The 26,034-nt window shown below is 40.8% G+C and overlaps 1 pseudogene; it reads left to right on the top strand.

Annotated features, from left to right (window-relative positions):
- The first annotated feature begins 9,773 nt into the window (after nucleotides 1–9,773).
- On the top strand, nucleotides 9,774–23,599 carry LOC143385975 (protein phosphatase 1 regulatory subunit 17-like; annotated as a pseudogene).
- Nucleotides 23,600–26,034: the final 2,435 nt, after the last annotated feature.

The following is a 26,034-nucleotide window of genomic DNA, read 5'->3' as shown; positions in this document are numbered from 1 at the left end:
TTCACAGAATAATACTGAGTGAAAAAAAATAACAAATACCAATGATTGTATGCTATATGATTTCGTTTGTATAACATCCTTAAAATGATGAAATTATAGAAATGGAGAACAAATTAGTGGTTGCCAGCAATGTCTTGGAAGTTGGGAGGGTAAAGGGAGGGACCCTGGCTGTAAAGAATAGCAGGAGGGATTCTTGTGGTGTTGGAAATATTCAGCACCTAAACTGTGAGGGTAAATAACATGAACTTGCTCAGAAGATAAAATTGTATAGAACTTAACACAGGAGAAAATCTGAGTAAGATAGGATTTTAATATTGGTCCAACTTACCTGATGGAGACAGTGTGATAGTCTCCCTTACAAAATGCCACTATTAATCACAATATATAGGGGATATCTCTCTCTCTCTCTGTATTATCATTTACAACTATATGTGAATCTACAATAATTTCCATGCAAATTGCCTTTGAAATTATCAAGGAAAAGTATTCACCTTTTCTCTTATTTTAATGGGTACTAATTAAGTATAACATAATTGATATCAAACAGAGAAAGTTTTCCATATATTTATTTCAATGAAATAGCAATAATATTATATTTTCTTTTAGCTTAACTCAAATAGCCTCCCATTATCAAGAGTTAAAATACATTCAAAACTGCCCAAAGAAAAGACGTGGACACTTATTTTCAAGATATTGATGTAAAACAGCTAATTCCCTCTATGAGAGGCTGATGGAGACATTCAAGAAAATCCAGCAAAAATTCTGGACAAAATGCCTAAAAATATTCAGCCTCATTCCTCCACCTCACAAATCCCTGTCCAGTCAGAGTCCTGTCACCCATCAACACAGAAACTTCCAGATTCACATGAAAGGCAAATCTTTCAAGGGACATTTTATAGATTATTGTCTAAATAATCTGGAAATATTCATCACTGTGATGGGTCTGTTGATAAGGATGGGATATTTGTGATTAAAATGAAAATAGATTCATTTAACCCTAGTTACCATTAGGCATTCATCAGGAAAGAAGCCAGAAGCCAATTCAGGCACAGAGCAGAGGGCCTTTGGACCTACAAATCATGTCATAGACACAATGGCTCCTTGCACTTACCCTGCGAGCGCTGTAGCACAGGGTCTATGACTTCAACACTGCACACATGCGGATATTATTTAGAACTCTCCAAGGTATAGATTTACATGACCATCTGCCATCTCAGTTGCTGTTTACATCTGCCTTAGAAGGGGGAGGGACAAAATCAATTAACAGCAGCAACCACCTGAACTTGAGGGAAGTGTGCATGTCTCTCCAAAGGTGAAATAAGGGGGAAGTAATGAAAGGGTTTCTTAAAATCCTCAGGCCCTGTACACTTGGAAAAATGAGAAATTATACCCCATTTGATTCAAATGTATGATATGTCAAGATCAATGTATTGTCATGAGTAACTAATTAAAAATATCCTCAAGTTAAAATACCATAAAATAGTTCACCTCCTTTAAAAAGCCTCAGGAACTATCTCAACACTGCATGCTTTCAAATTAATTTACTTTGATAAATTAGACTTTGTAAAAATTAAAAACTTCTTTTGTTTTATGAAAGATACTTACTGTTCAAAGGTTTAAAAAGACAAGCTACAAATTAAGAGTAAATATTTGCTATCTGCATTTCTGACAAAGGATTAATATCCAGAATATACAAAGAACTTTGAAAACTCAACAACAAAAATTAATACAATTAGAAAGCAAGTAAAAGACACAAATAAAAACATACAGGTGACAAATAAGCACATAAAAGATGTTAAGTCTCATGAGGCATCGAGGAACTACAAATAAAAATTACAATGAGATATTTCTGCATACCTGTAAGACTGACTCTAAAAAAAGTGACAACACAAATTGCTGGGGAAGATTCAGAAAAATTGAAGCAATCGTACTTTGCTGGTGGGATTAAAAAATAGTCCAACTACTTTAATGGCATCATAAAATTAAACATGCAATGGCCAGAACTGGCACTTCTGGTTTTCCACACCAGAGAAATGAACAATTTTGTTCATACAAAAGCCCCTATACAAATATTCATAGCAGCTTTATTTGTAACAGCAAAATATTAGGAATAATCCAGATGTTCTTCAACAGGTACATAGAGCAAACTGGTGTGTACCCTAGAATACTACTCAGCAATAAAAAAAAGGAACACATTTAAGTGATGGACATTATTATCCAAAGTACATGTATGAAGACACAAATTGGTGTGAATATACTTTGTATATAACCAGAGATATAAAAAATTGTGACACACACACACACACACACACACACACACACACACACACACTCACACATTTGATGCAGGCAACAACCTGGATGAATCTCCAGGGAATAAAGTTGAGTGATGAAAAAAGAAAAACACAAAAGATTACACACTATGATTCCATTTTTATAACCTTTTTGAAATAACACCATTAAAGAAGTGGAGAACAGATAAGTAGTGGGCAAGTGTTAAGGAATCGGTGGTGCTAGAGAAGGTGAGGAGGAAGGAGACTGGGGTGCCTCTTTAAGGGCAAGATGGGAGAGGCTTGTGGTGGTGGAAAGCCTCTGTTTCTGCCTGTCTCCTTGTCATTATTCAGGTCTCCATAATGTACTATAGTGTTCAAGCTGTTGCTATTGGGAGAACAGTACGAATGTTCTTCAGCTATTATTCTTTACAACTACATGTATGTGGCTCTACCATTATTTCAGAAAGGTGACACTTAAAAAGAAGTTAAGCATTCAGGAGGAAAGGATATCTTTTCCACTGAGGTTGAATGAAGACGCTGCTCACTCAGTGGCCAAAAGGCTTTGGACAAGATGAAGCAGGAAGCCGGGCACAGAGGGTTGTATCTAGGCACTGTCCCACAGAACCTGGGCCTTTCTTCCTAACCAGGAGTAGTGCCTTTGGACAGCCTCCATTTCCTTCTAGAAGGTTCCAAAAAGAAAGCAACCAAGTGAATCAGACAAGGATGCCCACTTCCTGCCAACTTGTTACCAAGGCCTCTGAAGAAATCCTAACCCTGCAAGTCAACCTCGAACTAGTTTACTGTGATTCCAGTTCTGTTATTTACAGGCTCATCAGTGGAAGGGAAGCATCCGTCACCCATTACCAGAGACAAGCAGGGGAAAGGGGCTGCCCAAGACCTGTACTGCATGTGACCTCCAGGAAGGAAACAATGTGCTTGATAGTGATCAGATGTCATCTGTGAAAAGACGTCTCTTGGGCATCAGTGGGTGGTATCTGGGCTACCCTCAGGGGTCTGAAGCCCTTCCTTTCTGTCAGTGCTGATCCCTACCTGATCTCTGGGACTGTCCTCACTGCATAAAGATGCCCAGAGCAATGATTATGAACTGCAGCTCCTCCAATCAGCACAGATAGCTCATAGCAAGATTTCTTCCCCTGCACCCTTGTTTAGGCACTCTTTGGCTCCAAAGGGTGCATACCACATGTGCATTCCTAATACTGGAACATTTGGTTCAGTTCCTTTGAAGGAGCCAACTTTTCCTGGCTTCCCCGTCCCAACCTGCATAGCAAAGAGTTGCCTTCTTTGCCGTTGTGCTACTTGGAATGCACTGGTGATCAGTGTTGCAAAGTGGTTAAAAGCATGAACTTAGCATCCAATTGCCAGGTTCAAACCCCAAACCTAGCATTTAGTAGTGGTGAGACTTAGGGCAGATGATTTAATCACTCTGAGTTCCAGCTTCCTCATCATTATAATGGGGAATGACAGCCTCTCATCTCACACGGTTGTTTGAGTATTAAATGAGTTGATACACGTGAAGAGTTTGAAAAAGTACCTGATGCATGGGAATATTAACACCATGTCAACAATAATAGCGATTGCTATTATTACTTTTCCTTTACTCATCATCATATTATTCTAAGATACAGTAGGAGTGGTCAAAAGTCTGCTGAACTGAAATTTAAATTGTTTGAAGGTCAATTTAAAATTTGCTGTATCAACGTTAGGTTAAGGTCACTTAACCACTCTGTGCCTCAGTTTCCATATTTGCAATATCAGGCAAAAAAGAAAATATAAAACTATTGCTGGATTGTTAGGGGGGTTTAAGGATGTAATTGATTCATCGGAATTTCTCTGGTTTGCACACTGGAAACCTAACGCAGGATTTGGTGCATTGTACTTTTCTAATATTCAGTTATTTCTGTTGAGAGCAGTGCCCACTAAGGCGAGGTTAGTCCTCTCTCCTTCTCCATCCCCCTTGCCCTGGAGCCTGAGAAGCAGAGCATCCCCATAGCAACAACAGCAGCTGGTCCCTAGATAAGAGGAGCTGGAGCGGGGCAGCAGCAGCCTCTGCTGCAGAGCAGCCAGCCAGCCTCAGTGAATAGTAAAGCCTCCTCCTATCTCTGGCCTTCTCATCCCGGGGCCCTCACAGATTGGTAAGTGCTTTGGATTTTTTTCTTGACAAATTTTTGTGATGAGCAAGGCAAGTTTCCAATAAGTTACAGCTTCTTTGTAGTTGCTGGGACAAAGAAGGTTGTAGCTGGTGGCACTGGGGTTGGGCTTTATATGGAGCATGGCTAAGCTGAGGCGTGGTGGGGAACAGAAGTCATTACTTTCATGTCATTTTTTCCAAGGGATGTGGGGTCCTGAGTTTTGTGAAAGCCTGTACCCTCGCAAACTACATTGTAAATTTTAAGATGAGCGTTGTGTGTGTCTGCGTATTCACACAGCACAAGGAGTCTCAGCTTATCAGGCTGGGCAAAGTAAAAGTACACTTATCCAAAACCATCTGCATGCCCTACTTCAAGTCACTCCTTGAGGAATACTGTGGATTTAGGTCTTCTCAGTGAACAAATTTGATTTTTAAACGTCATACTCTTTGGCCTGAATTTCTAAGGTTAAAGAGGGGGGGTAGCAAAGGATATAAATTATACATAGCCAGAGGGGGCAATAACAAGACAGCACATTGGGTGATGGTTGTCATTGTTGAAACTTTTGATTGCATCAAGTACATCTAGACCTGATTACTTTTAGGATATTCTTTAAAATACCACCATCTCACCCAAGTATCCACTGGCTACAGAGAATCGTTATGTTCCCAAGATCTGAAAGTGGGTGTTCTGTCATTGGTTTGTGCCTTGAAATGTTCTAATCTTATTAACAGCTTTAGAGAAGGCCAGGTGTGGAATGAGATTATTCTGAAAATCAATTTAGATAGTTATAGATGTAGGCATCATAATCACAAGACTAAGAGTACAAAGAAGGCAGCTCAGTCTCATGATTGTGTTAGCATGTGCTGGGTCCTGGGCTGGGTGCTATCCGCATATTATATTATTAATACTCTCAGGCACTAGCATCCCCTATTTTCAGATGTGAAAGCCACGTTTTTCAAGAGAACACATGGATTTCACAAATTCACCAAGTTAAAGAGGGACAAGCAACCCAGCATTTGCTTCTGCCTCCGAGCATCCGAGGTTTACAGATAGGAATTTTCTGCCCATGAGTTAAGCCGTATATTCTTACATGCAACTGAGAAAGCTACTGAGACTCAAAAGAAAAAGTTCCCAGACCAACTTCTGACCTCAAACTGAACTCACTAATCTTCTGCAGCTGCAGAGATAGCATGTAATCCCCCTGAAAAAGAACTAGCCTGAGATGATGGAAGCTGGTCTCGGCAAAACAGGTCCTCAAGTTTCTGCAGGCTGGATTGCCCTCCGGCAACTTCTTGGGGATCCTACCCAGGCATCCAGTTCCTTAGCCCTTTCAGTTGCTCTTCTCAAAATGTTAGGTGACTTCTGCCATTAACATTTGCTGAGAACTGTGACATCTGTTTTTAGATCTCCTCTCTCAGTCCTATTTGCTTTTACAAGTGTCTCTGTGAAAAGAAAGGCTTTGTTTCTTGGGAAAAGGATTAGTCAGGAAGTTGTAAGAGTTTAGCATCTGGGGCCCTACAAACCCTCCTCAGATCCTGAAATCACAATTCCTGATCTCTTTCTTGTACATGCTTTGCTTATTCTCCCAAACCAACACCCAAGAAAAGAGTACAGATCCACAATCCTTTATTCTCTAATTAAGAAATGTGAAAATTTCTGAAAACCAAAAAAAAAAAAAAAAATCTGATGCTGTTTGTGTGAAGCTCAACATAAAGTTATTTGGTAGCCAAACCTGACCTGGAAGGATTGGAATCTTCATAGGGTCTGTGCTTGCTGCCATTCAGTGTGAAGATTCATATTTAGCTGCAGAAATAATGTGTGCAATCCCTGGTGCTCCCTAAGGCACCTTAGGGGTATTATATAATAAAAATGCCCTCATTTCCACAGCACATTTGACTTCAAGCTCATCAGGTGAGGGTAGGTGGCCTCAAATTGACAATTACAGAGCAGAACAAGCCACCACTGTGTCAGTGTTAAAATTCAGAGACCACGCTGAACCAGAAAAGGCAAGAGATAATGAAGGGTAACAAATCTTTCTACTAGAGACAATTATGGAACAACCCCAAAGGTAAAGTCTCCATCAACAAGTACCACTGAATGCCCTAGCTTATGTGTTGCAATCTGAAGACCCAGAGAACCTTAGATATAAAGGGAACTGGTACCTCCCTAGTCCCCAAATGATAGGAAGCTGCTAAGGAAGATGATGGACACTTCCCTGGATCATGTGACTAGGGCAGGTCCCTGTATGATGCCTGCTTGGAGGGGAGAATGAATCAAAGAGGAAAGCAGGGAAGAGTCGAGAGCTGGAATTAGGAATATCCTCTTTCTTAGAACAAGAAATAGGCTCAGGTCTTACAATGGTTTGCTCATAAAGAGCACCCTTCTCTCTGAGAAGGCAAGTGGGGAGTGGAGCAGGTGGTGGCCTCAAACTGACATTCAACAGGCAAATACTGTGCAATGATCAATAAGAGGGTACACTTTCAAATAGCTCTGCCCTCCAAGTACTTGTTCTTTATGGAGTTTCTGAGAGGAAGGTCACAATGACATAACCCCATGGGCAGAATGGGTTCCACCAAACATGAGAAATTTTTGTGATAGAAAATATTTTTGAATTTCAAATCTGGAAATCCTCTCTCAACCCCTCTTGCAAATAGTCCTGCTTGTTCCCACTGATTTAAAACAGTGTTTGTTTTCCCCATGGATGATACAGCCTCCTTGCAGAGGTAGCCCCTGTCAGTCTCATGAGGAATCTCTAGCTGCCCTAGCATGTCCGGGGCCCTCTAATGGTGGAACTGATCAACCTGGGGCAGGTTCTTCCCTCTCTGCTCTGGTGCTGTCAGGGCTGCTTTGTTGGGATGAAACTGCATTTGAATTGTTGAAAACAAAAGGTTCAATTGTTTCTTAGAATTTTCCACATACAAAGCTATCTAGTGAGGTGTAGAAAATGGCACATGATAAGAGCTATCATCTCTTGAAGAGCGAGTACAATGTGCTAAGCAGTGAACTACATAGGAACTCTATGAGGCAGTTATTATTTCTGTTTTGCAAATAAGAAAACTGAGTAAAAATGGCAATTGTGCGGGGGGGGGGGAGGGGCAGAGAAGAGAGGGCCCATATGTCCCTGAGTGTCAGTCTATAGGGGAATAACAAAGAAGCTAGTCTTGCAATTTTCATCATAGCTTCCAGGGAGAGAGGGTAAAAATGACTATATTGGGCTGGGGCGCCATTTACCCTCACCTCATCATTAATATTTAGCAACTTCATCAAAGTCACATAGCTTTTTAGTTACTAACTGATCTGACATTTAACCTAGGTTTATTGACTTGAAAGCCTGTGTTCAAATTAAATAATCAGCTATTGGACACTTGGGGGCAGCCTTGTGACCCAAGCATGAAGAAGAGCTACCTTAAGTTGGGGAGAAGAAAAAGAACAATCACCAGATAAGACCAGAACTCCAAGATCAAATGATGGTTTTGACCATGAGTGCATAACTATTTGCGTCAAATCTTCCCTGGGGTGATTTTCTGTACAACGGCTATGACTGGACCCATGACTTCCCAGAGAAGAGAAAGATGGGTTATTTAGGTGCAAAGTTCCCCATCTGAGGCTGTAACTTTTCCTTGAGACCTCAGCATAGAGCCCCCTTCTAAGTGGTTTCCCATAGCTCTTATCATTAAAGATGGAGGTAGGGGCTACCCGAGATAACAGCACACTTCTTTATGGTCCCGGGGAGTTGGCCATGTCTATATATACATTAAGAACAATGGTCGGCATTGATTTCTGCTGAAGTCACATACAATCAGTCTGCCCAGAGTGACACTAAAAGCCAGGCTCAAGTGATCAGTTAATGGCTCCATCTGCTATGCAATGATCTCAGCTCACAGGGGGAGAGGCCCTCCAGCCTTTCCTGAGAACAATGGCTAATTCCTCAGAAGACAACTGAGTTGAACTTATTCTATGGCCTTGAAATGTTAGCACAATTGGTCTTTGTGTTCCTCTGCACACCACAGGTCCAGAAAATCTCAAGAGAAGAAGATCAGCTGAGCCAATTTAATCTTATTTGTTCCTCCCCCACCATTCTTGCTATTGTAGGACCTGAGTGCTAATTATCAGAGAACCTCAGAAAGGAACTTAAGAAACAGAATTTGAACAGTCTCTAATGAAGATTTCCTATAAATCTCAGCTAATGCATTTTTCATTCAGACCTGACACATGTCCATTCTGGATTTTCACTCCTCCTGGGCAATGACTATATCTAATGGCTCTGGAAGTTCAAATGGATTTGTGGTTCAGGAAAGATGGAGGATAAGGGGAGGCAGAGAGACTTGCTCTCATGTCAGGAATCCCTAGGGAGAATATAGTGAAGATCCATCTGAGGCCTAAATATTCTCCTGGCACAACTCAACCACCCTCATAATATGGACTGGGAAGCATTCTCATTACTTAATAGTTATGAGATAGAATGGTAGAAAACTAGAAGCCTGGTTAAATTTGGATTCAATAATTCACTTTGTTTTTAAGAGATGTGTCTAGTGAAGTCTGTAGAACTTGATTTGGATCTAGGCTTGGTAATTTAATAGATGCATGACTAAGTAAATTAGGTATACTTTGTGAGCCTCAGTTTCTTCATCTGTGAAACAGACATAATCCTATTTTGCAGGATTCAGCTGACAAAATACAGGTGAAGTTCAATCAAGATTTTCTACTCTGATATGTGGATGCTAATCCATAATGGGGATGTGGGGGGAGCATGGGAGGAATGGAGGAACTTTAGATAGGGCAATGGGGAGGGAGGGGAAGAGAGGGGTTAGGAGAGATGGTACAATGAGATGGAAATTATTACCCTAAGTACATATATGAAGACACAAAATAGTGTGACTCTGAACAACCAGTGACATGAAAAATTGTGCTTATATATGTACTATGAATTGAAATGCATTCTGCTGTCAAGTATGACAAATTAGAATGAATAAATAAATTTAAAATTAAAAAAAAGATTTTCTATAACTCTGAGCTAACTCATTTCTAACTCAGAATCGGTCTAGGTATTTATTCTGAAACTCTTAAAATATCTCTGAAAGAGGAAAAATACTGAACATTTGATATATGACATTTAGCAAATAAATCTGTGTGCCTCCATGGGTGGGTGTATGATCCATCTTATTTGGGCTTAAAGTTTCATACCTAAGTATAAGAAGCAGTCTTAAAAAATAAGATTGAGTTGGGAAATAATAGTTAGTGCTCAAAAAATATATTTATTTTATGAGTGAATGAGTGGATGAGCCAAAGGCACCCTTACGGACTGTTTCTTACACACCTGTAGTATAAGAAGCACACCCACTCTCCTTTGATGATGTCCACTGAGCAAATGCAGCCCCTGGAGCTCTCAGAAGACAGACTAGACAAACTAGACCCTCGTTACAGACACTTGGGTAAGTGCTCCACTGCGAATGTCACTCATGGAAGTCAGAAAGGGGTGTCTCTGCCGTACAGCTTGCAGGCAAGTCAGAAAAGAGGCCCCTGAAACCTGATAGACTGTGCCTTCTGGTGACAGCCAACACCAGCTGGATGGGCAAATAGCCATGGGTCTGTGGGGTCTGCCATGAAATATTAGCTGAAGCACTGGGGACAGGTTCATTAGAGTTAAAGAGAGAGAGAAAGAGGAAGCATTGTCCTCTTTTGTGGGTCTGTTTAGAGTCCCAGGCAAGGCATTTTTGAGGCAATAAATGGGATGTGGCAGTAGAGGTTGTTTCCAGTATTTCCTGGCACACTTACACCCCATGTGCAGTGCCAATAAAATATTTCAAATATCTCTCTTTGCCTATCAAGACAGAATTTTAAATAGCCTTTTTCTGTTTTATTGTCAATCTGTTTCCTTTCCAGAACTGACTTTTTGCATAACCTTTGTAATGAAAATACCAGAAACATTTCTGCCTCTACCCATCTCTAACAATGAGACACTCAGACTTTTGATGGATGGGCCTTTTGCATATTTATAGCCTTTGTTTATGCCTCACCCGGTTATGACTCCCCCCTCCTCTTCCCACTCCCCATTTGCCATCAAGATATTTTATGTTCAGAATTTCTCCAAAAGTGGGGAAAAATGCAATTGAAGTTAAAGTATAAACTGAAGCAAATGTCTTGCTCTATGTACTTGTGCAGAGTAGTGCCTTAGGGTCAAATGGTGGCCCACACCCCTGACAGGTACATTGCCAGGCTGCACCCCCAGAGACCCCACAGCTGGGCAACACCCATTCTAGGCAACATTCATTCATTCAGTAATTCATTCATTCCTACCTATGGTATGTACAATATGGGAGAAATTAACTGTGCTGTGGGAGAACATGTTTTAAGAACTGCTCTTTTAACCAGGCATATGAAGACTCACAATTCCAAGAGCCCAGGTTTAATTCTGATCCCATAACCTGCCATCAGTGCCTCCTTCTGCCTTTTATTTGACATTTTGAACCTCATTTTCCTTATCTGCAAATTGGGGATTAATAGTACACTGTTTTGGTAGGCTTCTTTTGGAATTAAACAACCAGGAAAGTACAGGCAGAGATGAATCAGAAAAACTGCTGGCCAATCTTGTGTGCTGGAATGACATGGAATCACCTAGAACATAAGTGATACTCAGTAAAGGCTTCTTTACAGCCTTTTTATTGTATATATAAACTTCGTATAATCCGATGCCTCATACATAGTTTGACTTCAATAAATGTTTATTAAATGGAGATGATTGAATGAAATTATCAAAATCTTTTAGGTAAAGTAAATGTTTATTATTATGCATGTGACTGAGGAAAATAATGTTATTTGATTTGGGGGTTATGTATACTGACCTTTTGATAATACAGGCATACTAATGTACAGTTACCAAGTGATGGTGGTTTCCTCAGGCATATTGAATTTTCTAAAACAAAGGATAATTGTTTTAGAAATAGTTGTTTCCATTGTTTGCTCAATAAACCATAAAACTTGAAGGCAAGAGCAATCTACCTGTCCTTTTTATTCCTAGACTCTAGCAGGGCCTGGAATACACTAGGAGCTTTAATAAACATTAATTTTATAAATGAACAAATGACAGATCCACAAATGTCCAGATCCATAAACTAAAATGAAGAGATTTGACCTATTTAATTTTCAATGTTTCCAAGAAATTTACCTGAATATTTTACTGAAAAAAAGAAACAGAGAAGGAAAGAGAAAAAGAGGAGGGGAAAGAGGGAAAGAGGAGAGGGAGGGAGAGGCAGGGATCTGAAAGATCCAGTTAACCTCTGAATGTCCCCCATGTTCCTTCACATTTGTAGATCTAGCCAGACTGCATTCAGGTCATGGCTCAGAGTTTCCAGAGAGGACAAATAACCTGGTTGTTTTTGTGGAATTGGCTTCTTTGAATCCTAACAGAATGTCTCCTTACGCTAAACATGTTGGAGTCCATTCATTCAAACATATATTCAGCAAACATTTAATTATTGCTGCTAAGGAGATGAAAGACAAGATGCTATCATTAAAAAAGGGAAGAGAAGACCTGAACAAATCAAAACTACATCAGTAAATTCCTCACCCATCTTCATCTTCATTTCTAAGGCCAGAAGAGGCTTCCTGCTGATTCACGCTCAGGCTTCATCATTTGTCACCTTTAACAACTTTGAAGGTGTTACCTGAGCAAAAATTCTGTGACTATTCAGAAAATGAGAAAGGACACACAGGACTGGGGTTTGCATGGAAAGACTGACGAAGAGGGGGCCTTCCTCTGGGCCTGGTGGAAATTTAGGGGCTGAGCCCTGGCAGAGGGAACATTTTATTAAAACATGTGGAATATATCAAATGTATCAGATGCTTTGCTAACATGAGCAAACACACACACACACACACACATTCACACACTGATTTAATATTGTCCTTGCGTTAAGTATTGAGAGTCTATTAAAGTTTCTACAAATTAAGGCCACGCTCCCACAATTGACAAATGAGAAAGTTAGGACTTGGACGTGGCATGGCTGATTCTCATTCAACATGCACTTATTGAAGGGAGAGGCCATTAAGAATAAAATTGCATGAAAGCATCTACTCCCTAATGTCTGGGAAGATGCGAATAGAGAAACAGATTAATCATTGGGAGCAGTGAATGAGGGCTGGTGACAGAAGGATGAAGGCGAGCAGTAACAACCTTCAGGGGCCACGAGTGATGATCTGATGAAGTGAGGTAGCTGCTGGACTCCAAAGGCTCTCCTGAGGTCCTGAGGGGACTGAGAAAAAGAAAGAGATGCAGAAGAAGACAAAAGGGCTGGGGCTAGGATGGGAAATAGGAGATCTGCCAGGCCAGGGAAAAGAAAGATGAGTGGTGGAACCCCCGTGTGAACCATCAGGAGGACAAGGCTGTCCCAAAAGCGAAAGAGAGTCGGGAATTTACTGAGCACCCCAGGGAAACTTCCCAAGATCAAGGGAGCTGCAGATTCCATGCTGACCCTTGCGGTGTCTAAAGAGAGCAAGCCTTGGGCAAAGGAAATTGAGCATTAGTACAGGAAGCCTACCCAGTCAGAAACCCATGTAAACCCATGCTGAGATCTCCCCAACCATATTTTGAAGTTCTTCTTTGTCTTGCTTTTCAAATTCTCTTAATTGGGGGTTTCACAGAATTCCAGTTTTCATTTCTCTCTATTCTAGTCTGTACTTGAGTAGACCATTCTGTAAGTCTACTCAAGTTCTCTGTGGAAGAGGCAAAAATAATAAACATTTTTCTTTTTCAGAACAAATGACCTCTGCTCCCAGTGTGGGACTAACCCTTACTCATGTTATATTCTTCTTCTTCTTTTTTTTTTTTTTTTGCTTCATATCCTGTCAAAAGCAGATGATCTTTCAGAACAGTTCATTAAGGACTGTGATCTCAAAAAGAAGCCAAGAAAGGGGAAGAACACACAGACAAACCTGAATGTTGAGTCAGACCAAAAACAACCAAGGAGGAAAGATACACCCGCCCTGCACATCCCGCCTTTTATACCAGGTAACGGACAGCGCAGCCACCTCCCACAGCTGTGAAGGGGAACCACCTCCACTGGACCATGTTGGTCCTAACACATTTCTCTTTAAATATTGGGTATTTAAATAAAATAATAGTGGATTAAAACAGAACTATATTTAGAATACAGTATTTTTCACTCACTGAGAGTGGACTTTGGGGACAGAAAGTCATGCTCTGCTCCAGTCATCGGGGGTCCAGCTGATGGGCTCTGATATTATCAACAGACAGTGAATAAAGCCACCACAAACTTCCAAAGCCATCATGCTCATCAACATCCAGCAGGCATAAGGCATCAGAAAGGAGGATTAGTGGGGAGATGAATGTGGGTCAATCACAGGACATACCTGACTACAAAGGAGGCTGGAAATATAATCCGCTCCATGCCCAGGAAAAACATGGAGCAGTTTGATGAACAACTAACATGTCTCTCTATGAGACCTTAGATGTGACATGTGACACTCCCTTATGCTCAAAAACTTTATTTGCTTGGTCTCTTTTTCCTTCACTCTTGGTCATTTCCTTAATGTCATTTCTATTCACAACATACTTTGAGGGGGTACAAAATAAATGAAACATATTTCTATGAAGGAACTTTCATATGTGTAAGAAATAACAGTCCAGACACACCTGAAATCTGTAGTAAGAAGAAACATCACAGGCTGGGATGGAACTCCATTGTAGAGCACTTGCCTAGGATGCCTGAGACCCTGGGTTCGATTTCCAGCACTGTTAGTAAAGGAAAAGGAAGGAACATCAAAATGGAAGTTCTAATTAAGAACCAGGGAAACTGGGTCTGGGTAGTGAGTTCTGATTTTTAGAGCATTATTAAATGATGGAGAAAATTTTCACCTGCAGAACAGAGGTGAGAAGGCAAATAGGTGAGGTAGGGCAATAATTAAGGTCTAAGGGTGGAAGTGTGAGGCACAGAACTTGCAGAACTGAAAATGACCCCCCGGCTAAGGAAGATGAGCTTTGGAGAAAAAAAAAAATCCAGGCTCAATCCCCGTGCAACACCTAGAAAATGGAATAAATTGAGTCCTTTCTTTATCTCACCTATCATCTTAGGTAGATCATGGTGGTGGTAATACTAAATCCCTCAGGGATTTATGAGGCTAAAATGAAATCAGGCATGCAAACCCCTTTGTATAGAGGATGTTCCTAGTGCAGTCTGTGTAAGTATTATTCTTACACTAAGAAAACTTCATTTATTAAAATAAGTTTGGGAAAGCAACCTTGACTACCTTCACCAGGTGTATGTGCTGTGTTTATGCACAACCCTTCTATATGGGATATGTTCACTTGACCCTGCTTCTGTCTCTCTGTTCCCCTATTCATGCAGGTGTGATTTCAGAACATCTACTTAAAAGATATGATGCTCAGGACAGACATCCTAAGGGCAAAATAAACCTAGCTCTTCATAACTCTGACCTGGAACAGAAAAGGCCAAGGAGATAAGACACACCTGCCTTGCACGTGCCCCCCTATGCAGCAGGTAAAAGAGCAGGAGGTGGTGGGAATGGATCGGGAGCCTGACCATCTGGAGGTGCCAGGACATGGCCTTTGTCCTTGCCCAGCAAGCTCGGTCTTGCCCAAGTGCTCTAGGGAGGAGTCACATTTACTGCTGCCTCTCAGATTTATCTTCATTGGCAGTTCCCTGGGGGATGACCTGGAGATGCCAAAGGCTTGGAGATTACTCCTGCTTCAGCAGAGCTGGTCAAATTCACTGAGCCAGTGAAACAGAAATGTCAGTGGGTCCTTGAGAACTGGTGAAATACCTTTCCCCATCTCAAGTTGATCGTGTGTCCAGTAACTGATGGCTGATCCTCCCAAGTCACATGGACTCATTGACCAAGTTCTCAAAATAGGAGAGAGAGAAAGGGAGGAAAGAAAGAGAAATGCAGAAATATTGATAGCTATCTTATTATGTATGCAATAGAAAACCTTACTGATCTGTGTTTATAATCCAGGCTATAAGGGAGACTCTGTATGAGGTATAGTTCTTGTCCCTGAGAACTTTATATGCAAGTTAGGAAATAAAATGTGTACACTCATGATGATTAGAGTGTGAGACTGTGTGTGTGTGTGTGTGTGTGTGTGTGTGTGTGTGTGTGTGACAGAGAGAGAGAGAGAGAGAGAGAGAGAGAGAGAGAGAGAGAGAGAGAGATGCAGATGGTTTTGTATGGAGAATTGCAAGTGGGAGATGTACTGATATTTACTGAGAACCCACAAAATGTTAGATATGGCTTGTATCATGGATTTTAAAACGTTTACTGAGTAATGTAACAGAGTAGCTTTTACCTCCCTTTATAGAAGAGAAACAGAGAGACAATCTAATTCACTTGTCAGTTTAAAGTCTTACCTGGATGAGATGGATAGATGGAAGGATGGATAGAAGGATGGCTGATTAACTGGTTCGACTAATGATAGAATGACCAGATAAATAAGTGAATCAATCAAGGTTAAACACTACTAGGTAGAACAGCTGGAGTTCAAATCCAAGCCTCTCCGGCTTTAACCAGGTTTTTACTATACTATGGGGTGGTTTGGACTTCTAGCATCATATGAATGCAGAAGTTCCACTTTTGGAAGGAGATAAGATTTGATTGTTATTAAGAGTTTTCCATTGTTTAATTTTTTTTGAGGGGGTACTGGGGATTGAACTCAGGGGCAATCGACCACTGAGCCTCATCCCCAGCCCTTGTTTCTTATTTTATTTAGAGACTGGGTCTCACTGAGTTGCTTAGCACCTCACTTTTCCTGAGGCTGGTTTTGAACTCTCCATCCTCTTGCCTCAATCTCTTGGAATTACCAGTGTTCACCACCACACCCAGCATTCCATTATTTAATTTAATAAAGTAGGAAAAAGACATCTCAGAAAAAGACACCATGACAAAAGAGGTCAGGGCCTTTAGATATTCAGGCAAGCTAGAGGGACGAGTCCCAAGTTCCATGAAATTTGTGTTCTCTGTCCTTCCCTTCCTTTCATCCCACTCATCCTCTCTTTCCAACTCTTTTTTTTTTTAAGAGAGAGTGAGAGATGGGGAGAGAGAGAGAGAGAATTTTAATATTTATTTTTTAGTTTTCGGTGGACACAACATCTTTCTTTGTATGTGGTGCTGAGGATCGAACCCGGGCCGCAGGCATGCCAGGCGAGTGCACCACCACTCTAGCCACATCCCCAGCCCCTCCAACTCTTTTTTCCTTTCATCCATCCTTCCTTCTTCACCACTTACCTACTTACTTGTATATCAAAATGTATGTGACCCCACCTGGTCATGTTTAGCAGTATTTCTCCCCAACCCCACCCCACACACACACTTATATCCACACCCATTTCTAGTAAACAGCCTTTCTGAGCTCTGACTACATGTAATCTTTTAACATAATAAATTATAATGATAACACAAGAAGTTTAGAACAGGCAGAAGTCTAATCCTCAAACAACCCTCAGTATTTTAATGAATATTTATTAAATCCTTGCTGTGTTCTAGGCACTAATACTGCAAGAAAGTCAATCATCATAGAGTTAGCCAGACACCATAGTGCATGTCTATAATCCTTGGGAGGCTGAGGCAGGAGTTCAAAGCCAGCCTGATGAACCTAATGAAGCCCTATCTCTAAATAAAAAATAAAAAGGGCTGGGGATGTGGCTCAGTGGTAAAGTGTCCCTGGATTCAATCCCTGGTATCAAAATATTAATCATAATCATAATCGTACAAACAGACAATAGAATCTCTCCTAGGGATAAATGCTAGGAAGAAAAGTAAAGGTGGGTATGGAAAGAGGGAGAGAGCTAGAGACTGCTTCCTGAGTAGGGATGCAGGGAAGACTTCTCTCATGAGGGGACATTGAAACAGAGACCTGAATGGGGAGTGTGGGAGAGTACCATGGGAATAACTGGGCGAAGAGTATTTGAGCCAAAGTGATGAGTTCAAGTGACCACAAATGGCAAAGTCTTCAGCCTTTACTCCCTCAGTATTTATTGAGAACCTACTATGCGCTAGGCACTGTTGGGAGTGCTAGACATACATTAGAAAACAAAACTTAAAAAAAGTTTTTGTCTTCCCCGTGTGTATATTCTAGGTAGGGGATTATAATAACTAAATATTTGGTCCTGGAGCAGAATTAACACACATTTTCCAAAACTCACTCACAGGTAGGCAAATTGTAAACCACGAGATAACTCACTCAGAGAGAAGGATGGTTCCCATGACTCCTTGTATCACTTGCCTGGGCAGGATCTGCATTAGCCTCTTCCTTCCCTCATTTGTCTTTTACTTCAGTCAACAGAGGTTGCTGAGCACAACTCTCCTACCTCATGCAGGACTTGAAGGAAGAAGCCACTCTCCAGCCTCTAACATGGAGAGCAAGCCAGGGGCAAAATCCTTTCTTTTTTCACAGTAGATTTGCTATTGGAAAAGGAGTACAGAGACCTTGGTGTAAATGACTTAAGAATAATAGCCAATAGTTACAATTTATCCATTCCAACACTTAACCAAAGGAAGAAGGAGTTGTTACATGGTGATATTTCCATGGTAGAGCTGCATTCGTTGATGCAATAATAAAATATCTGATAAGTCTTGCATCAAAGTAATTATTTTGACTTATGTAACCCAGATGAGCAAACTCTGATCCATTGCCATGATTTTTTTTCCTGTTTCCTATTAGTCTACTCATTCTATAGGTTTTGCTGCAATATGGGAAATTCTACTTTAGAATTGTGTATGACTTAAATTGATTTTCTTGGTTTTTTTTTCTTTTTTTGCCTCTGTTAAATATTTCTGTCCTTAAATCAAATGAGAAGGAAAGAAAGACACAGATTATAACACATGCTTTCTCATTTGCAAATAAGGGACAGAGTGAGGCAAGGTAGTGTGGCGCATATAGACAATTCTCAGGAGAAATGGACTAAGGATGGGTGGGAAAGTCTACTCCTGCTCAGCCATGCTGCATTCCCAAATTTACTGACCCTCAAACTGACATATATTTTCCAGGTCCCAGTGACCTCAGCCAACTCAAAGCCTCTGTTAACCCATTTTTTCAAGTCCAAGATGGCTTTTTCTTTTCCAAACTAACTCTCTACTGGACATGGGCATGCAAATACCCAAGACTCTGCCATTGTTGTTAGTATGGTCTTTTGTTCTCATTACTGTTATTATACCTGTTATGTAAATTGACCTACATCAACAACTTGTTTGCTGAATTCATGAGGACTGGGTTGTGATTCAATCACCTCATGTTTCTGGTGTTGACCTTGATATCAGCCAGTCCAATCCTTTCTATATAGCAGTGCTCCATAATTATCTTCTGATTTGAAATTCTACCTGTCAATCATGATTCTGCAGTACCTGAAAGAGACTGATTATTTTCTACCCATTCTTGTGTTTATTTTACTTCCACAGAGTTAGTAGAAAGAAAAAAAATACTTACATGCAGGGAGCCATCTGACTACATAAAATTTTGCATGGGCTTTGAAGGCAAGAAAACTCTAGATTTTATTTTCTTCTCCTTAGTACCTTCAAAGCTCTGAAAAATGAACACAACTAAGAACTTTTTTTATTTCATCCATTCCTAAAAGGGGGGCTATAACGGCTATCTCAAAGCACTTAGAACACTTTTAAATAAAATGTCAAAGCACTTAGCAGAGCTTTTGGCATATTGAAAGTCCTCAATAAATGTTAGTTCCTCTTCATTTTCTGTTTAATCTTATATTCTTTGAGATAGGTCAAACAATATCTGAAGATGAGAATTCTCCTACTTCGTGCAAACCTGCTGATTCAGGGAACTTCCTAATTGATTGAACTCTGATCTCTTGGCAATGGATGTTGCCTATATGCCACTACCTAAATCCCCAATCAACAGCTTCCCCATTGAAACAAAAATGTTTATCAAATACTGCAGCATGTGTAAGGGTTGGAGGGGTGCTGTATGGCCATAGCCTCGACACTCATTATGGAAATTTTTGAGTCAGCAAATGTTTACATTTAAGTATGTGCAATTATAGATATTGTTGTATGATTCTAGCTTTTATTAGCATATTAGCTGAAGTACTCTGTTTTTGAAGAGCCTTTTTGTATCTAAAGATTTGGCAGTAATCAAAATGCTAGTTAAGCTGATAAGGATAGCGCCTTCGGCAGATGTGCAGAAAAACTCATGTTGATTCTAATGAGGGTGTCGGGAGGAACTCACAGACAAATGCACCCTGGAGACATCTCCTCTCATTAGCCCTTGGCAAGGGAACACTGGACATGGATTCAATCTCCCTTCTAAGTCTCTTGCTAACCACCGTCCTTCTCCTAGGTTAATGAGCTCATTTGACAGGCTCCAACTGCCAGAATAGCCCCTCAATAGGGTATCTCAGGCTCCCTTGCCAACTCCAGGCTTGCTCCCAACTTGGTCCACAGTCTGCCAGGACCCCCATCTTGATGATTTCATGGCAGGGAGTGCTGGTGATTGGTCAGGACCAGGTAACCAAGTATTGCTTAAGAGAGAAGGAAGTCTTGAGTTGGGGTCTGTAGCAAATGGAGCCAAGCATAGCTTGGCTAGAAGCATGAAAGAGGAACCTGATGGAAAACTGGTCCATAAACTGTGAACATCTGGCAGTCTAGGGGAACCAGACATTAAAATACAAAGGAAAGGGACTGGCTTGTCCTTTGAAAGTGACACCTCCTCTGTCTTGCTTGTAATAACATATTTTCTAAGATGGTTAGTTAGGACAAGGGGGTGCCTTCTCTTTGGCTCCTATAGGTCAGAGGTACATGTCTATAATGTGGATGATCAGTTGTAGATGGTACTGTACATGGGATCCTGCTCAAAAATAGCTCACTGCAAGGCTGATTTCCCCTCAGAGACCCAGGACTCACAGCTTTGGTCTTAAAACACACCAAAGTCTTACAAGCAGTCAACTTCCCTAAATTCTTCTCTAAAGAGAGAGGGAGGAACTGAGGTTTGCTGAATCCCTGCTACATCCCAAGTCTTGTACCAGAGGGTTGACTGCCCTCTGAGAACCTCCAGGGAATATGGATGTATTTGCCTAGTGTTTCCTACAATGTGGAAATAGTCTAGCAATGTTTACATGAGGTCTTACTACAGCATGAACAAGCGCAGGCCTAACTCTCTATTGTGAGGCATCACATCCTGTGGGAAATACACAATTTTTCTCCAATTATACAGGGGAATCAACTAAGATTTACATAGGTTATTTGAGCTGGTGTTGAATGATCACCAAATTCAAAGCTGTCTGGCTCTAGAGTATACCTTCCTTCAATGACACAGCTCTGCTTCCCCCAAGAGAACAGAGCATCAGGAAGAAGTCAAACCAGACCAGTGCATCTCATAGCCAGGTCATTTTCAAATCACCAAAGCATCAAGAACAACAATGCAGTGGTAACATATATATATATATTCCTGATTTAAAGCTCATCCTGAACAATAATATCCATGAAGTCAAGATTTTGATGAGCTCCTATGTTAGCTTTTTGTTACTTTGACAAAGTACTTGAGAAAATTAAAACAAAAGGAGGAAAGATTCAGTTTGTCTCACAATTTCAGAGATTTCTGTTCTTGGTCCTTGACTCTGCTGCTTTTGGGCCTGTAAAAGCAGAATATTATGCCATGAAGGGTGTGGTGCAATAGAGCGACTCACCTCATGATGGCCAGGAAGCAGAGAAGAGAAAGAGAGAGAGAAGGACAGGAAGGGGCCAGCATCCCGATATCCTCTTCAAGGGCACGCCCACAATGACCTAACTTCCTCCCACTTGGCCCTACCTCCTAAAAGTTCCATCTCCTCCCAAGAGTGCTGTAAGCTGGGGAACAAACCTTCAATACCTGGACCTTAGGGGGGACATTTAATTAAGCTCCAAATCATAACATATAACTTTATTATAAAACATTAAAATTACTGTTTAGCTACACAAGTATAAAACAGTGGTTCACATCATTTTTTTATTTGGTATAATTATTTATACATGGCAGTAGAATGCACTTTCACACATCATACATAAATGGAGAATAACTCTCATTCTTCTGGTTGTACATGATGTAGAATTACACTGATCATGAATCATATATGTGCATAATATAATTAATGTCCTATTCATTCTACTATTCCTCCTACCTCCATACCCCTTCCCCTCCCTTCACTCCCCTCTGTCTAATCTAAAGTACCTCTATTCTTCTCTAGCTCCCACCTTATTGTAAATTTGCATCCGCCTTTCAGAGAAAATATTCAGCATTTGGTTTTGGGGATTGACTTATTTCGCTTAGCATGGTTGTTCACTTTCAACTTGAAATTACCTCATGTGCTCCTGTGGGTAGGCCACTCCACTTTAGGAAGCATCAGCCTTTATCATTTAGAAGGTTTCTCCTATCCTTGAAATCCCAGGACCTCCCCACCCCCCAACTTTTGGCCCAGATTCTCATCTTCCTCTATGTCAAGGATACCCAAAGTAACCACAAAGCGTACCAAGACCTGGGAATATAAAGGCTCTCACCCATTTTGAATCAACCTACATGGAGCTTAATATAAAGACATATCCAGGAAGGAAGGATGAAAAGTTTCAGAATTCAACATAGCTAAACCTACATTCCCCTACTAGGCTATCTTAAATTCAAATAAAAATCCAATCCTCCATGTAGCTGGTATCAGAGAGAATATCTCCTACTGTGTTTCATACGTGATTTATGCAAAAGCTTTAGTTCCAGCCAGACTCTTGAAATTGTTTTTCTCCTCCAATAAATATTAGCTAATTGGTAAGGAACCCATCAGAACAAACTAGGAACTAAATCAAATGAATAGTCATTAAGATTACCACATAGTTTTCATTAATTTGCCATTGTTGAATGGAGTCCAGTGCTATAGAAAGGCCTCTTGTGGTGCTCAGCTTCTCCCTCAAGTTTAGATCTTTATGAACTGCTTCATGGACTGGAGCCTCTAATTACGAGAAGAAGGAGAGAGGGATCCAAGGCAAGGGTACAAGACTCAACTGGGGGCTGGAATGGGAGGACAGGACTGGCCTCAGTCACAATTCCACTGTCCTTTGTTAAAAAATGATCCTACTTGACCCTTCATAGGGTGAGCAGAACTATTCTGACATCCTTGGCTGGACTTTTCTGAGCTAATCAGCCCAGAAAATTGGGCTCAGAAAAGAAATTCAGACTTCTGAATTTCATAGACCAGAAAATTCTTTAAGAACAAAATACCATGGGGCCCAACAGAGGGATAGCAACTTATTTATTTTATTTTATTTTATTTTTTGAGTAAGAATGAGAAGAAACAATCATCTAACATGTCTAAAATTTTTTAAAAGAAAAAGATATTTTAATCCTCCAAAGAAGGCAAAGAGTTGTCTCAAAATAAAGAGCCCCTTTTAAATTATAGCTATACAGTTATATGGAAAAACTCACTACATTTTTCTTATTTTCCCTTTTTGCTCTAAACTATGTGACCCTCATCATTTCCTGGGATTAATATTTGGAAATGGCATGTGCAGCACCTTGGCTTAATATTTTCCCTGGTTGTTGGTAAAATATTTCAAAGATTGATTTTATGAGGATGACCAGTTGACTTGGGGGGTGGAGGTGGGGGGAGGGAGAAAGAAAAAGAAAAATGCATTTACTTGTTCACAAGTATGATTCTTTGCTAAGTGGGTTATATTTACCTTAGTTAACCCAATAACACTTTATAATAAGAAGTAGTGTTCTCATTTTACATATGAGAAAATTTAGATTTTCTCATATGTAAAATGAGATTAAGAGGGTGGCTGAACTAAGCCCAGTGCAATTAAACTCCAAAATCCCATGTTTTCCATCCTACAGTACTGCAGGCTTAGGATCAGAAACCAAAGAAAGAAGGTGAAGTTGTCTCTGACTCCCAGGCTTTGCATCCCCTTGCACCCAGAGTGGTGTCCTCATTGAGCACCTTGGGAAGGCCAAATAAGGCCACCCAGTACCCTCTCCCTCAGCACAGATGCTAAATGTTTCTAGGTTGCTGAGCTCCTGTTTCTGCACTACAAGGTTGTCTAATATCTGAAGCCGAGGCACTTAATTGCAGCTCTGTGCTTTGTTTTGCAGGTGTGAGACTGCTCAGGGACCAGAGACCCAAAGCGATTGTGGAAGATGATGAAAAGGATGGTGACAAGATAGCTATTTAAAGATATTTCCCCTGAGATCACTTATAAATAGGTTAGATTGGTTCCCTATGGTGACCTAGGGAAAAAATAGACTTGTTTCTGTTCACATTTTGTCCTAGTCTGACGTTCAGATCTAGACACCTCCTCCCCAAGAGACATACTACATCAGATTGCCAGTCACCTCTGCTATCTTTTTTTTTTCTTTCTTGAGTCTGGTTTCTATTCCAACTCCTTACATTTTCATTTTCCAATGCATGGAAAAAGAAACAGATCATCCCAAATTAGGAGTTAACAGGGAAAGCTTGGGGATTCCATTTCTTCATCTTCTGGATCAATTCATAGAGCAGAGAACATGGATACCAAGGGGATCCTTTGTGGCTGGTTCATCTGTGAGTCAGAACTTACCATCCAAAAAGGCGAGAACTACCATTAAAAATAAGAAAAGTCGATATTGAAATCATCATACTTCAGAGTGAGAATATGGAAGCTCTGTGATTTCCCTAGTTCCAACAGTTTATTAATTCCTTCTGTATTTCTGTTCCCCTCACAAAAAGGAAAAAGATGCAAGACAGCTGGAAATAAAGGTACTTCTATCCACATCTCTATGCCCTGGTGCATTTGTCCTGAAAGCACTACTTACAAAGAACAGAGGTTGCAAAAGAGACTCCCAAATCTTGGTTTTGGTTTGGTTTGGTTTGGTTTGGAAATGCTTGAATTAGTTGTTAATATGTAACAACCCAATCAGGAGAACTTGCACAAAATTCTAGATTTCCAGATTCTCTTGGAAAAAAAACATCTCAAAACTGGTAACTTTGGGTCTGACTATAATCGTGGACCTCCAGCAGGAGCTGACCACTGGATGCCTTTGTAGAAGAAACTAGGTTCCCAGTTGGCTGTGGGCTATGTTCTCACACACTGTGTTTACCTCCAGCCTTTGCATGTAAGTAGAGAGCCCAGTAGCAAGGACCTGCATCTTATTCCCTACCTTTGGATTCCAGCACTCCATTCCCATTATGAACACCTCAATCCTAGTGTTGAGGGAGGGAAATAAAGTAATCAGGTTGCTGGTTGCAGCACAAATAGTTAAACAACCTTTAAGAAGCCAAAGCAGGGCTGGGGTTGTGGCTCAGTGGCAGAGTGCTTGCCTAGCATGTGTGAGGCACTGGGTTCAATTCTTAGCACCACATAGGAAAATAATAATAAATAAAATTAAAGTTATTACAACTAAAATATTTTTTAAAAAGAAGCCAAAGCAATTATAGGTATGTGACTAGCAGGATTATATCACTACCAATAGCCATTTTTATCAAAGGATCCTTATCCAAAAAGCATACATGCACTCTTGCCCTGTCTGATTTGCTGTATAAACATATCCATAGGGTATAATTGACAACTTCTAGTCTCCATTATTTCTGACTTCCTGAGGTAGGGTGACTGTGTAGAAACAAAGATCCTGGTTCCAGCCGTAACTGAGCAAGTCCCTGGGGCTGAGTCTGGCTCTTTTTCTTGAAAATAAGGATAATAATCTTTGCTTTTCTTTCTTTATAGTTTGAGAATTAAATGAGACAATGTGTGACAAAGAGCTTTGTAAGCTAAAATGCCCTCTCCACCCTCTCCAACTGTAGCACAGGAGAATGTGAAGACATCTTCAGAGCATGGACTGTGCCCTTTCCATGTTCGAGTCCCCACTGCCTGGGTGTTGAATGGGGAGGAATTTTGTAGAACTGACTCAACGCACTTAAAGAAGGATTTCAAGTAGGGAGACCTGCTCACTTTCCACAGTCTTCACTGAAAGACCAGCCCTCTCCTCCTCTGTGGTCCAGTTCCAGCCTCGAACCAGGCATACTCAGAATGGGAGGGACCAAACCAACCTAACCATAACCAACCCTCACATGCTGGGGTGATTTGGATGGAAGTCACTAAGTGGAGAGGATATGTCACATTCCTCTACCAATTGCCTGTTATCTACAAGAAAATGCAGGCAGGATATCACATTGATAAGAGGAACTCAAGTTACTTTGAAGGGAGAGACTTTTGTAATTCTTTTCACAGACCAGATTTTGGAGGCAAGGATAATTCTGTGGTTAAGGATCAAATTAGAACCTCTGAGCGTGGGCTAAAGTGATAGAGTTGTCATGGCAGTGGAGAGTTGGAAGTCAGATGTCATCCTGTGGTCAGCCAAAAGTCAAGAGGTGGACCTGATAGGTTTCCTTGGAAACTTCTCTGGGATCCCCAATAAAATGGGAGTGCAGGACAGGACATTGTCGCTCTCCTCTCTGAGAGGACCCACTCTCTCCCTTGAGAGTGTCCCCTTCCCCTTTTCCTATCCCTTTAATAAACTCATTCTTGTTACTCTGAGCACACATGTCTAAAATCTTTCTTACTTGTTCATAGGATTCAGGGTTTGAAGGGGGGTCTTCATGCTGCCTCAGTTTCCTGGAAGGTCCACTCTGAAC

This window comes from Callospermophilus lateralis (genome assembly GCF_048772815.1).
Source record: "Callospermophilus lateralis isolate mCalLat2 chromosome 11 unlocalized genomic scaffold, mCalLat2.hap1 SUPER_11_unloc_1, whole genome shotgun sequence".
Classification (NCBI taxonomy): Eukaryota; Metazoa; Chordata; class Mammalia; order Rodentia; family Sciuridae; genus Callospermophilus; species Callospermophilus lateralis.
Note: the sequence above shows the minus strand (reverse complement) of the source record. Positions and strands in the feature narration are given on the sequence as shown.